Below are 14203 nucleotides of genomic sequence, written 5' to 3'. Positions count from 1 at the left end.
CCAATTGGCACATAGCTCTCCACACGCTGCCCACACCGGTCTGCTCTCAGGTTACATATCGGGCACATCAAGTCTGGAGAAGAACACTGCGGTAACGCAGCCTGCCGTGCCGTGTGCTGATTCCTCTAAGCCAGAGGGCAGCAGGACTGGGGTTTATCAGCGGCTGTCTCATCCTCCTTTTTTCTCTGAAGAGTCATGGTTACCGACGCTCGCACGACCCATACATGATCAGCGCCACACACACGCCGTGGTCCTGCCATCGGCAGCACCCAGCCGCCCTCTTCCCATCAGAGCACAGAAGCCAGTGAGGAACCAGCTTGCCTCGGCTTGGGTGTGGAAGTGTCCCCGACTCTGCCGCCGGGATCAGTTCCCCTTACTTCGGTGATGACTCAGTCATGTTCCCCGGTTGCTGGTGGGGTCCTCGGCGGCTGCCTCCTTTGTGCAGCCTGGATCATTGATCGCAGGTCATGCTGCAGAATAAGCCTTTAGCTGCGAGGCTTGGCTACACACGGGGGGAGGTGTCACACAGCCTGGGGCAGACTTCACCAGGAAGGGGCTGACAGGCACCGGGAAGCACCTCCAGCAGAGCGGAGTTTGTTTTGAAGGCACCATGTGTTCTGGAGTGCTTCATCTTTGCGGACTTGACATAGAAAATCAGATCCTGTAGGTTCCAGAAAAACGTACAGTAATCCGGTCCACTACAATGCAGATGTCTGTAGGGGTAGAAAATTTCAGGGCTTCCAGGGGAAGATGGGGTAAATAGATAGATTATAGCATGATGGACAACATGTATATATCTATCTACCCCATCTTTCCCTGGAAGCCCTGCATTATTCTACCCCTCCAGACCTCTTCTTGACAACTATGAAATTATACTGTGCACAAAAGATTTTTATAGAATCAAAGCTTTTCATTTTTCAATATAAACTGTGGTATATATAATATTCTTGAAGTCATTTGACCATTTTGGGAGTTATTCTTATCATTTCCAAAGTTTGCTATCATGTGACTGCATGGACAGTATGCGTTTGTGGCTCAGCTTGAGTTCAATTTCTGTTGCGAACACATGATCTGTTATCATGTGAACACCCTGTCTATGGACACTAGCGGCCTGTGTGTTCCTCCTTCGATGCGATAACATTATTGCATCACATTTTTCGTTATGTAATGTGGAAGCAAAGCGCCAACATGTGCTGTTAACCAAACGGGGCGCTATATTGGATCCATGCTGGTTAGTTCTTGGCCCCCTCCATTATGTTTTTAATCTGTACACCGGATATTTTAATGACAAAATTGCTTTTTGACATTTTTTTAAATCTGGAATTGTGTTGAATTAAGGAGATAATATGAAGTCACATACTTTAATGGAAGTTAATAATCTCTTAACAGTATGGATACCTGTATATTATAGATTTTTTTTTTACATAATTTTTTATGTTTAGACACAATAGGAATCAAACACATTAAATTTAATTCAATTATTAATAGTTTTCATTAAATAATCACCTGAGTTTGTATTTGTAATTGTAACCATTCACTTTTGTCACTGTAATATAAAGGTCCCATTGTGTGGACTGAAACGTCTCTTTTGGTTGAATAAACGCACATTTTCTTGAGGCTGTGCCGTGTCATGTGTGTATATATATATATATATATATATTTATATATTTATATATTTATTTATTTTTTCAAATTTCTTGTGGGCTTTACAATCTTAAAAATCGTTTGAAATACAAAAATGGCAAAGGAATATATTGCAATTTGTATGCATGGGAACACATTCCTGCTGCCAAAAAAGAGCATACTGCTGTCAGAGGTGTATAATTTTTTTTTGGGGGTTGCCACAGTCGTGCGGGGGCCCATTCCTGGGAACATATTCCTGCTACAAACAAAGAACCGGCTCCAGTCTGTTCTGACTGAGTTTGGCCCAGCTATATGTAGGCCTTATACTACACCATTACCATTTACCTGCTGTTGTCTGACCTGATGAGTGTGGTGGAGCTATGTGTAGGCCTTATGCTACACCATTACCATTTACCTACTGATGTCTGTCCAGGTGAGTTTGGGCAAGCTATGTGTAGGCCTTATACTACACCTTTTACCATGTACCTGCTGCTGCTACTGTCTGTCCTGATCCTGCTGAGTTTTATGTAGGCCGTTTACTCCAGTATTACCTTTACCTGCTGCTGCTGTCTGTCCTGTTCCAGATGAGTTTGCCCCAGGACTAAAGGGGCATTCCTGCAACCTTATAGCTTAAAATTAATCAAAAACATAACAATATCTAAAAAGGAAGCACACGTTATAACGTAAATAAATATTTATTAACAATGTTGATGAACAAATATTCCTTTAAGGCAACTTTTTTTTGTTGTTTATGGAGGTCCAGCAACTCCTCGATCCCCTTACGGTGCAGCTCCTCCGGCTGATGCACCTTCTTATCCTGATGCCGCTGCTGCTGATTTAACCTCTGTTACTGCTCCTGAATTATCTTTTGCTGTGCGCTGATCTCTAGCATTGCCCTTTGGTCGGCCTGCAGCAGCAGAATATTTTTTTAATTTTATTTACCGAGTACTGTAATGATTAAAAAAAATATTAAAATGACTTTCAATTAAGATTAAGAGGCAATTAATGCATTGTGTGTAGTATTTGTTAAAGCACTGAAAATTTACATTACAATTCAATAGTTAATTATATTTATGATGATTCTATAGTTTGTTAGTTAGTGATAGTTCAGTACAGTATAATTGTATTAATTGGTTAGTTTGTGATAGGCATGTAGAGTATAATGTTATTTAGTTGTTTAGTTAATGGTTTTTATGTAGATTACATAGTTCGTGTCCAGTATTGTTGTTTTCTATTACTGTAGTGTGTTTTGTTTCCTCATTTTTGGCCCTTTGTTTCTGTTCATGTTATGGATGCAGAATTATATTGCTGTGTGCACATATTTACCCTCCTGGGGGGGCTGGTGACAACCTCCTCCTCCTCTTCTTCCTCATCAGGAGCTGGGGGGGAATGTGGCTGCAGAGAGGGACCAGCCTCTTCGGCCTCCACCTCCACCATTTCGCCAACATCAGGTGGTGGTGGAGCATCTGCATGCTGGGAGGGTCCAGCATGCTTTCACTGCTCCTCCTCCTCCAATGCCGAGACCACAACCACCACCATATCCTCTGTAGAAGGCCTGCGATGTACAGAGGGAACTGGAACCCCTGTAATCACACAATGTTCAGAATTTAGACAAACAACTCAGAACTCAGAACTCATAACAAATGCTTATTCAAATTTCTGCCCAAGCCACTTTGAGCAAATCTGGCATGTGTCACTTTATGTGCTAGAAACTTTAAAATGCTTTTACTTATCCAGGCCATTATGAGATTGTTTTCTCGTCATATATTTTATTTCATGACAGTGGAAAAATTCTGTCACAAAATTTCATTTGTATTTTTTTTTTTATATTAAATTTACCAAACATTTGATCACTTCGTATTACGCTTTTTGTGATGTTAGGTGTCAAAAAAATGGCTTTTTTGACAGTTTTTATTTTCTTTTTTTTCATGGTGTTCACCTGAGGGGTTAGGTCATGTGATATTTTTATACTGCTGGTTATTGTGGCAATACCTAATATGTCAAATTTTTTGTATTTTATTATTACACAATAATAGCATTTTTGAACCAAAATAAATCATGTTTTAATGTCTCCATATTCTGAGAGCCATATTTGTTTTATTTTTTGGGCGATTGTCTTAGGTAGGAGCTCATTTTTTGCCGGATGAGGTGACGGTTAAATTGGTATTATTTTGGGGGTCAAATGTCGTTTTGATTGCTTTGTGTTGCACTTTGTAATGTAAATGTAAAAAAAAAAAGGTTTATTTAGCACAGTTTCTTTTTTATTTTTTTTAACGGTGTTCACCTGAGGGGTTAGGTCATGTGATATTTTTATAGAGCCGTTCGATATGGACACTGCGATACATACTAGCAGTGGCTGGATAGTGTACTGGGTAAGGGCTTTGCCTTTGACATGGGAGACCAGGGTTTTAACATTTTTTTCTGTTTATTTTTTCTGGAACTTCAACTTTTGGGCGGTCTGATCCCCTTTACAATGCATTAAAATAATTCTGTATTGTAATACATTAGCTGTAAGTGTATTAAAAGTTTTATACAGGGGGCTGGATCTCATAGGCCCTCCCGGAAGGCAACCACGATGCCTAAGGAAGGCAGTGCGGGGACCCTATGCACACCCGCAACATGTCTGAAGCTTGCACGTGCCGTGGTCAGCGCAGTCATGCAGGGGTTAATGCGCCGGTATCGGTGATTTCACCAATACCAACGCATACAGCAGGGGTACGGCTATCAGTGACTGCAGGACCCCTGCCCCCGATCAGGCGGGCGCAGCTCCTGCACCCGCCCGATTACCATACAGTACATTTACGTCACTGGGCTTTAAGTCACGTCCAGATCTGACGTACATGTACGTCATCGGGCGTTAAGGCGTTAAGTGGGGGCTGTATCTAATGCAATGATTTACGGGGCCTTTTACTGGAATACAGAATGATGATTGCAGGATATGCACAGTACAGACCAAAAGTTTGGACACACCTTCTCATTCAAAGAGTTTTCTTTATTTTCATGACTATGAAAATTGTAGATTCACACTGAAGGCATCAAAACTATGAATTAACACATGTGGAATTATATTCATAACAAACAAGTGTGAAACAACTGAAAATATGTCATATTCTAGGTTCTTCAAAGTAGCCCCCTTTTGCTTTGATTACTGCTTTGCACACTCTTGGCATTCTCTTGATGAGCTTCAAGAGGTAGTCCCCTGAAATGGTTTTCACTTCACAGGTATGCCCTGTCAGGTTTAATAAGTGGGATTTCTTGCCTTATAAATGGGGTTGGGACCATCAGTTGCGTTGAGGAGAAGTCAGGTGGATACACAGCTGATAGTCCTACTGAATAGACTGTTAGAATTTGTATTATGGCAAGAAAAAAGCAGCTAAGTAAAGAAAAACGAGTGGCCATCATTACTTTAAGAAGTGAAGGTCAGTCAGTCAGCCGAAAAATTGGGAAAACTTTGAAAGTAAGGGCTATTTGACCATGAAGGAGAGTGATGGGGTGCTGCGCCAGATGACTTGGCCTCCACAGTCACCGGACCTGAACCCAATCAAGATGGTTTGGGGTGAGCTGGACCGCAGAGTGAAGGCAAAAGGGCCAACAAGTGCTAAGCATCTCTGGGAACTCCTTCAAGACTGTTGGAAGATCATTTCAGGGGACTACCTCTTGAAGCTCATCAAGAGAATGCCAAGAGTGTGCAAGGCAGTAATCAAAGCAAAAGGTGGCTACTTTTAAGAACCTAGAATATGACATATTTTCAGTTGTTTCACTCTTGTTTGTTATGTATATAATTCCACATGTGTTAATTCATAGTTTTTATGCCTTCATAGTCATGAAAATAAAGAAAACTCTTTGAATGAGAAGGTGTGTCCAAACTTTTGGTCTGTACTGTATATATATACACACACACACACATACAGTCAGTAAATATTGGGACATCAAGACAATTCTAACATATTTGTCTCTATACACCACCACAATGGATTTGAAATGAAACAAACAAGATGTGCTTTAACTGCAGACTGTCAGCTTTAATTTGAGGGTATTTATATCCAAATCAGGTGAACGGTGTAGGAATTACAACAGTTTGCATATGTGCCTCATGGCGAGGTAGAGCTGTATGATGTAACTGGCTGATTTGCTACATGTCACACGAGTTAATAAGTAATCATTTGTAAAGGGATGCAATACTTAAAGGGGTATTCCCATCTTCAAGATCATATTTAATTTGATAAAACGAATGCCCTCCATCATTTTTCAAATTTGATTTTATTACCAAAAATGCACCCATGTTGAAATAATTCCATTCATAATTTCCTTAGTTTATCTTTTGTTTCCCATAGATACGGCCCGCTCCTCAGCCGCATCTATGGGCCGCGCATGCGCAGACAGGACCTTATCTTCACCCAGGCGGCCGGTCTTTTTCTCATGAGCACGCCACACTGCCTGCCGCGCATGCAAAGTTCTTCATTCACGCCACGTCTGATACAGAGCTGGGGAGAGAGGATCGTAGCACGCAGGGGAGCGGACGTGACCGGGAGAAGAAAAGTTTGGTAAGTGCCTGCTGCCATATGCACTCGGATTGCTGATGGAGGCATATGGTGGGCTTATGGAGGAGCTGGGGTGGCTGATTGAGGCAGTGGGGTGGCTGATTAAGGCGCTGGAGTGGCTGATGGAGGCACTTGGGGGCTGATGGAGGCATATGAGGGCTTATGGAGGCATATGGGGGGCTGATAAAGGCATATGGGGGCTGATGGAGGCATATGGGGGCTGATGGAGGCACATGTGGGGCTGATGGAGGCATATGGGGGCTGATGGAGGAACTTGGGGGTTGATGGAGGCACATGAGGGCTGATGGAGGCATATAGGGGCTGTTTGAGGCATATGGGGGGCTGATGGAGGCATATGGGGGGGGGGCTGATGGATGTAGCAGAGCTGAATATGCTGCTGTTCAGCCATAGTTCTAATGGGCAAAGTAAAAGACAGATGTAGCAGAGCTGTATATGTGGCGGGTCAGCATCAATGCTGGTGGAAGAGAGAAAAAGATGTAGCAGAGCTGTATATGTGGCGGGTCAGCATCAATGCTGGTGGAAGAGATTAACAGATGTAGCAGGGCTGTATATGTGGTGGGTCAGCATCAATGCTGGTGGAAGAGAGAAACAGATGTGGCAGAGCTGAATATTTGGCTGTTCTGACACAGTGCTGGTTGAAGAGATAAACAGACAGATGTAGCAGAGCTGTATATGAAGATTTTCAGACAAATGCTAGTGGGGGAGTAGAATAAAGATGTACCAGGGCTGTACAGGAAGCCATTCAGCCAAAGTGATCTTAGGGGAATGGAGAAGACACATGTACAGTAGGTGAACCCGATTTTGTGTCAATCTCGCTGTATTTCTCGGCGAGATTGAGCACATACGAGCCCCATCGCGGGAGCCAGCGCCGAGCTGGCTTGCCGCGATGGAGACAGAGCCGTCATAGAAGCGACGGGAGATCCGACTTGGATTCCCGCCAATTCTACACGTGTGCGGCGTTTGTTATGAATCCTGAGGGGGAAGTCCCCGCCGGATTTTAAATAAAAATCCGGCCTGGGTCCCGCCCTCAGGAGCATACCGGGCCCTTAGGTCTGTTATGGGTTGTAAGGAGAGCCCCCCCTACGCCGAAAAAAACAATCCATACCAGACCCGTATCCAAAGCACGCTACCCGGCCAGCCAGGAAGGGAGTGGGGACGAGCGAGCGCCCCCCCCCCCCTCCTGAGCCGTACCAGGCTGCATGCCCTCAACATGGGGGGTTGGGTGCTCTGGGGCAGGGGGCGCACTGCGGCCCCCCCACCTCAGAGCACCCTGTCCCCATGTTGATGAGGACAGGGCCCCTTCCCGACAACCCTGGCCGTTGGTTGTCGGGGTATGCGGGCGGGAGGCTTATCGGAATCTGGGAGCCCCCTTTAATAAGGGGGCCCCCAGATACCGGCCCCCCACCCTAAGTGAATGAGTATGGGGTACATCGTACCCCTACCCATTCACCTGCAAGAAAAGTGGTAAAAACACAAATAAACCACACAGTGTATTAAAATATTTTATTTTTCTGCTCCGGGGGCCGCCCCCTGTCTTCTTTATTAGCTCTTTTACCAGGGGGGGGCTCTTCTTCTTCCGATATCCCGACGGGTCTTCTCCTCTATCCGGGGGGGTCTTCTCAACTCTCCGGGGTTCTCCTTCTGTCTTCTCCTTCTGTCTTGTTGTCTCCTTCTGTCTTCTGTCTCCGGGGTTCTCCTTCTGTCTTCTCCTTCTGTCTTGTTGTCTCCTTCTGTCTTCTGTCTCCGGGGTTCTCCTTCTGTCTTCTCCGCTATCCGGGGGGGTCTTCTCAACTCTCCGGGGTTCTCCTTCTGTCTTCTCCTTCTGTCTTGTTGTCTCCTTCTGTCTTCTCCTTCTGTCTTGTTGTCTCCTTCTGTCTTCTGTCTCCGGGGTTCTCCTTCTGTTTTCGCCTCTCTCTGTTGTTGACTCGGCCCACCCCGGTTCTTCGTCTCGCGAGACTCGGCGCACCCCGATTCTTCGTCTCGCGAGACGAAGAACCGGGGTGCGCCGAGTCAACAACAGAGAGAGGCGAAAACAGAAGGAGAACCCCGGAGACAGAAGACAGAAGGAGACAACAAGACAGAAGGAGAAGACAGAAGGAGACAACAAGACAGAAGGAGAAGACAGAAGGAGAACCCCGGAGAGTTGAGAAGACCCCCCCGGATAGCGGAGAAGACCCGTCGGGATATCGGAAGAAGAAGAGCCCCCCCCTGGTAAAAGAGCTAATAAAGAAGACAGGGGGCGGCCTCCGGAGCAGAAAAATAAAATATTTTAATACACTGTGTGGTTTATTTGTGTTTTTACCACTTTTCTTGCAGGTGAATGGGTAGGGGTACGATGTACCCCATACTCATTCACTTAGGGTGGGGGGCCGGTATCTGGGGGCCCCCTTATTAAAGGGGGCTCCCAGATTCCGATAAGCCTCCCGCCCGCATACCCTGACAACCAATGGCCAGGGTTGTCGGGAAGGGGCCCTGTCCTCATCAACATGGGGACAGGGTGCTCTGAGGTGGGGGGGCCGCAGTGCGCCCCCTGCCCCAGAGCACCCAACCCCCCATGTTGAGGGCATGCAGCCTGGTACGGCTCAGGAGGGGGGGGGGCGCTCGCTCGTCCCCACTCCCTTCCTGGCTGGCCGGGTAGCGTGCTTTGGATACGGGTCTGGTATGGATTGTAGGGGGACCCCCTACGCCGTTTTTTTTTGGCGTAGGGGGGGCTCTCCTTACAACCCATAACAGACCTAAGGGCCCGGTATGCTCCTGAGGGCGGGACCCAGGCCGGATTTTTATTTAAAATCCGGCGGGGACTTCCCCCTCAGGATTCATAACAAACGCCGCACACGTGTAGAATTGGCGGGAATCCAAGTCGGATCTCCCGTCGCTTCTATGACGCGCTTGCTGGGATGTGCTGTCACTATCCCAGTGAGTGCGAGATCTCGGCACCATGTTGCCGAGTATCAGCGCGACGCTGTCGTGCTAAAAACACAATGTCAGAAACACCTACTGTAGCTGAGCTGTATATGCATCAATAAAGATACATAGTGTAAGGTTTATACACAACTGGAGTACAGCTGTAATGGAAACAAATCTGCATCAGTGCTGGTGGGTGGGGGTTCACCAAGCTTTTGAGCTAATGTATAATATGGAATTATAGTTTTTGATGCACAGAATGGGTTTGTAAAAGATCAGACAGAGATTTTGTGTGTAAAACTGTGCAGAACAGCCACGTGTTACTGTGCACTGAGCTCACGTCACATGGCTCTCTGATTCCCCAGCAGGGGGAGGGGCCTCACAGACACTGCAGGCTGCCAGACTGATGAGTCATACTCTTCACATGAACTAGCACGCAAGGACTGAGTTCTCAGTGTGATGTCATAAGGAGGCGTGGCCGGCCTTCACTCAAACTGCCTAAACCCGCCCAGCCTTAGCTGCAGAAAACCAGAAAGTGAACAGCATAGCTGGCAGCAATTGAGGATGAAGTAGCAAGATGGGAATACCCCTTTAATGTAAGCATTGTACCTGGGCATTTTCTGTCACGGATATCTCTGATCCACTCCGAATTCCTCCTCTTCAAATCCAACCTTTTTTTTAATATGGCCATCCTAGGGTGATTGCCCTTAAACCTCCTCTTGAGCTCGGAACAGATATCACTCACAATGGCCTGCTTCTCAGCGTGGACCGGGTCCGGTCATAGCCCCACTCCAATATGCGCTGCAGGATAAAGATGCAAGCATATAATCCCAATTTTTTTAAATAAAAGTATTGTATATAATCTCCTTAGCAAAACATAAAAAGTATTTTGTCTTCAAAGGGCAAATATTAGATTTAATGTTACAGTTATAAGATGGAATTGTACTGCGATTGCATGTATGTGGGGTCTGAGCAATTGGAAATTGGCCAGCTGAGCAGAGATCTACCTGTCTAGTGAAGTGAACGGTACGGAATGGGGTGTACAGCTGGTTCGCCTCCCTGTGGTGCACCCCGGGTAACGCTAAATAAACCAGCAAATATTGACGATAAGACAAAGAAAGCTTCTCGTGAGTCCTGAGCAACAGGAGCAACAGAACACAAACTCTAATCTATAGACTGTGTTTGTGTGTTTGTGTGTGGGGTATATAGTGTGCGGCAGGAAAATGGATGTGCAATGTGCATGTGAGAGATATTTCTATGCTGTCTATACGTACATTCTACTGACATAGTGCTCTGATGTTACAACAATACTTAGTGCACCAATCAGTAATATCTACCTAGACCTGAGGAAAAGTGAAGTTATATGTATCTTGAAAAATTTTTGGGATCACAAGTGGCGATTTTCGCAATAACGAATATTATATGACACTCTATCTGCATATAAAGCGATTGGTCTGACATGCATGTAAAATGTAATCAAATACACTGGTGTAATGTGAAATTACTTACATTGATCAGGAGTTCTTCCTCAATGTCTTGAAAATTGCTTCCGACCATCTTTTCCAATCGCCTCAAACTTCAGGTAACATAGTAACATAGTACATAAGGCCGAAAAAATACATTTGTACATCCAGTTCGGCCTGTCATCCTGCAAGTTGATACAGAGGAAGGCAAAAAAATAAAACTGTGAGGTAGAAGCCAATTTTCTCCACTTTAGGGGAATAAAAAATTCCTTCCCGACTCCAATCAGGCAGTCAGAATAACTCCCTGGATCAACGACCCCTCTCTAGTAGTTATAGCCTGTAATATTATTACACTCCAGAAATACATCCAGGCCCCTCTTGAATTCCTTTATTGTACTCACCATCACCACCTCCTCAGGCAGAGAGTTCCATAGTCTCACTGCTCTTACCGTAAAGAATCCTCTTCTATGTTTGTGTACAAACCTTCTTTCCTCCAGACGCAGAGGATGTCCCCTCGTCACAGTCACAGTCCTGGGGATAAATAGATGATGGGATAGAGCTCTGTACTGACCCCTGATATATTTATAGACAGTAATTAGATCTCCCCTCAGTCGTCTTTTTTCTAAAGTCAATAACCCTAAGTAATCTTTCAAGGTACTGTAGTTGCCCCATCCAGTTATTACTTTAGTTGCCGTCCTCTGGACCCTCTCCAGCTCTGCTATGTCTGCCTTGTTCACAGGAGCCCAGAACTGTACACAGAACTCCATGTGTGGTCTGACTAGCGATTTGTAAAGTGGTAGAACTATGTTCTTATAACGGGCATCTATGCCCCTTTTGATGCAACCCATTATCTTATTGGCTCTGGCAGCAGCTGCCTGACACTGGTTTTTGCAGCTTAGTTTGCTGTTTATTAAAATTCCTAGACCCTTTTCCATGTCAGTGTTAGGCCTCATGCACACAGACGTTTTTTTTTTAGGTCCGCAAAACGGATTTCTTTTGTTCCATGATCCGTGACCGGTTTTTCGTCCGTAGGTCTTCCTTGATTTTTGGAGGATCCACGGACATGAAAAAAAAGTCGTTTTGGTGTCCGCCTGGCCGTGCGGAGCCAAAGGGATCCGTCCTGACTTACAATGCAAGTCAATGGGGACGGATCCGTTTGACGTTGACACAATATGGTGCAATTACAAATGGATCCGTCCCCCATTGACTTTCAATGTAAAGTCAGGAGTCCCTATTAATATACCATCGGATCAGAGTTTTCTCCAATCCGATGGTATATTTTAACTTGAAGCGTCCCCATCACCATGGGAACGCCTCTATGTAAGAATATACCATCGGATTTGAGTTCGATCGTGAAACTAAGATCCGACAGTATATTCTAACACAGAGGCGTTCCCATAGTGATGGGGACGCTTCAAGTTAGAATATACTGAGAACTGTGTAATAACTGCCCCCTGCTGCCTGGCAGCACCCGATCTCTTACAGGAGGCTGTGATCCGCACAATTAACCCCTCAGGTGCCGCACCTGAGGGGTTAATTGTCCTTATCATAGCCCCTGGTAAGTGCTGCCAGGCAAAAGGGCGCACCCCCCCTCCCTCCCCTGTATTACTGTACATTCATTGGTGGCCAGTGGGCCCCCCTCCCTCCCCTGCATTACTGTTCATTCATTGGTGGCCAGTGGGCCCCCCTCCCTCCCCTGTATTACTGTACATTCATTGGTGGCCAGGGGGCCCCCCTCCCTTCCCCTCCTAATTAAAATCCCCCCCCATCATTGGTGGCTGCGGAGAGTTCCGATCAGAGTCCCAGTTTAATCGCTGGGACTCCGATCGGTAACCATGGCAACCAGGACGCTATTGCAGTCCTGGTTGCCATGGTTACTTAGCAATTTGTAGAAGCATTATACTTACCTGCGAGCTGCGATGTCTGTGACCGGCCGGGCGCTCCTCCTACTGGTAAGTGAAAGGTCTGTATTGCTTATAGCACAGACCTGTCACTTACCATTAGGAGGAGCGCCCGGCCGGTCACAGAAATCGCAGCTCGCAGGTCAGTATAATGCTTCTAAAACTTGCTAAGTAACCATGGCAACCAGGACTGCAGTAGTGTCCTGGTTGCCATGGTTACCGATCAGAGCCCCAGCGATTAAACTGGGACTCCGATCGGAACTCTCCGCTGCCACCAATGATGGGGGGGGGGATTTTAATTAGGAGGGGGAGGGAGGGGGGGCCGCACTGGCCACCAATGAATGTACAGTAATACAGGGGAGGGAGGGGGGGACTACTGGCCACCAATGAATTTAAAACTGGGGAGGGAAGGGGGGTGCCCCCTCCTGCCTGGCAGCACCTGATCTCTTACAGGGGGTATGATACGCACAAATAACCCCTCAGGTGCTGCACCTGAGGGGTTAATTGTGCTGATCACAGCCCCATGTAAGAGATCGGGTGCTGCCAGGCAGCAGGGGGCTGTCATGTACACAGTTCGTAGTATATTCTAACTTGAAGCGTCCCCATCATTATGGGAACGCCTCTGTGTTAGAATATACTGTCGGATCTGAGTTTTCACAAAGTGAAAACTCAGCTCTGAAAAAGCTTTTATGCAGACGGATCTGCGGATCCGTCTGTGTGAAAGTAGCCTACGGCCACGGACCACGGACGCGGATGCCAATCTTGTGTGCATCCATGTTTTTTCACGGACCCATTGACTTGAATGGGTCCGTGAACCGTTGTCCGTCAAAAAAATAGGACAGGTCATATTTTTTTGACGGACAGGAAACACGAATCACGGCCGCCGATGAACAACAGTGCATTTTCCGAGTTTTCAACGGACCCATTGAAAGTCAATGGGTCCGCAGAAAATCACAGAAAGCGGAACAACGGCCATGGATGCACACAACGGTCATGTGCATGAGGCCTTACCAAGTGTTTTACTATTTAGTGTGTACGGGTGACTTGCATTATTCCTTGCCATGTGCATAACTTTACATTTGTCAGTGTTAAACCTTATCTGCCACTTCTCTGCCCAAGCCTCCAATCTATCCAGATCCTTCTGTAGTAGTATACTGTCCTCTTCAGTCTTAATTACTTTACACAGTTTTGTGTCATCTGCAAAAATTGATATTTTACTATGCAAGCCTTCTACAAGATCATTAATAAATATATTGATGAGAATAGGGCCCAATATTGACCCCTGAGGTACCCCACTAGTGACAGTGACCTAATTTGAGTGTGTACCGTTAATGACCACCCTCTGTTTTCTATCACTCAGCCAGTTACTTACCCACATACAGACATTTTCTCCCAGTCCGATCATTCTCATTTTATATACTAACCTTTTATGTGGTACAGTGTCAAATGCTTTGGAGAAGTCCTGATATACGACATCCATTGATACTCCGGTGTCAAGTCTAGAACTTACGTCCTCATAGAAACTGATTAACCCCTTATGAACTGGGCTAATTTTCACCTTAAGGACCAGGCCATTTTTTGCAAATCTGACCAGTATTACTTTATGTGTGAATAACTTTTAAACGCTTTAACTTATCCAGGCCATTCTGAGATTGTTTTTTTCGTCACATATTGTATTTCATGACACTGGTAAAATGAAGTAAAAAAAACATTTTTATTTATAAAAAAATACAAAATTTACTAAAAATTT

This window comes from Bufo bufo, chromosome 1 (genome assembly GCF_905171765.1).
Source record: "Bufo bufo chromosome 1, aBufBuf1.1, whole genome shotgun sequence".
Classification (NCBI taxonomy): domain Eukaryota; kingdom Metazoa; phylum Chordata; class Amphibia; order Anura; family Bufonidae; genus Bufo; species Bufo bufo.
Note: the sequence above shows the minus strand (reverse complement) of the source record.